Below are 1130 nucleotides of genomic sequence, written 5' to 3' on the forward strand. Positions count from 1 at the left end.
CACACACACACACACACACACACACACACACACACACACACACACACACACAGATGTACTGCTTGAACCACATGAGGTTCTTAGTACGAGGTTGTGGGGAGGTGATAACCCCCTCTGATTCAGGAACTTCCTCTGCATCGCTGCGTCTCAGGATAARACCGCTCAGGCTCCACCCACCGACCTGGACGTTGCTGAAACCAGCACCTCACTGCTGCAGCTTTTGTGAACGCCATTCGCAAGGAAAACATTTCAAATTAGTTTGCACAGAGGGGCGGGACTTACCAGGACCAGCATGGATCATTTCCTGAGTGATTATAAAGTTTCCTAAAGTCATCAATTCTACTTTTATCCAATGTTACATCACTCTGTTAGCCACTTCCTGTTTAAGAGAATGGGAAGTGCAAAAACAAAGTAGGAATAGTGAAATAGTGGGCGTTACGTAAACTCCTTTGAATCTAACCAATCGACTTCAGAAGCTTATTTCCTGACAGAAATCCTGCAGCTCAACCTAAAGCTGCCACTCTRAGTAAACACTTTGTGTGTAACAATGCATCTGATGCTCTTCCATCACACCGTCTGATCCAACATTAAAAACAAAAGCAGCTAAATAAAGTCTGAAAGTTACTACTAGCTTATCAGCTTTGAGGYGTAAAATAATAATTTGATAAAAGCTACATTAAGGTATGAAAGACAGGACGACAGGAGCACCTTCAAAGTTCAACTCATCAACTTTACGTGTTATTGACTGAGTGATATTTAACCACTCAAACCAGATCCAACCCTGCTGTGACCCCTGCAAACCTGAACAGAGTCYGGGGTGAAGCTGAGGATGGAAACACCTCTGATGCTTTCTGTCACATATTACAGCGACTCAGCAGTTTCTCTGCTGCCTCTCCTCTGATGGGAGGAATGCAGCGTTCACACTTTTATTTACTCGCAGCGTCTTCCTGCTCCTTTCTGAACATCTTCCTCCCTCTCCTCTCGTTTCCCTGCTAATCTACAGCCTGGCAGAAACTTCCCCATGAATTATTGAAATGAATGACATCTCATAAGGAATTCACACAATACGACTCAGCCCGGAGAGAAAAGAGAACGATAACGTCCCTAAAACGTGTGTGTGTGTGTGTGTG

At 44.3% G+C, this 1130-nt stretch overlaps 1 protein-coding gene across 1 annotated transcript in view; it reads right to left on the reverse strand.

Moving 5' to 3' along the window:
- The window catches only part of LOC106526906 (regulatory-associated protein of mTOR-like), a gene marked incomplete at its 3' end in the record, with an annotated part of 120198 nt that overhangs the window by 78313 nt on the left and 40755 nt on the right, over positions 1 to 1130 (reverse strand).

Source organism: Austrofundulus limnaeus, unplaced genomic scaffold (assembly GCF_001266775.1).
Source record: "Austrofundulus limnaeus strain Quisiro unplaced genomic scaffold, Austrofundulus_limnaeus-1.0 Scaffold300, whole genome shotgun sequence".
NCBI lineage: Eukaryota > Metazoa > Chordata > Actinopteri > Cyprinodontiformes > Rivulidae > Austrofundulus > Austrofundulus limnaeus.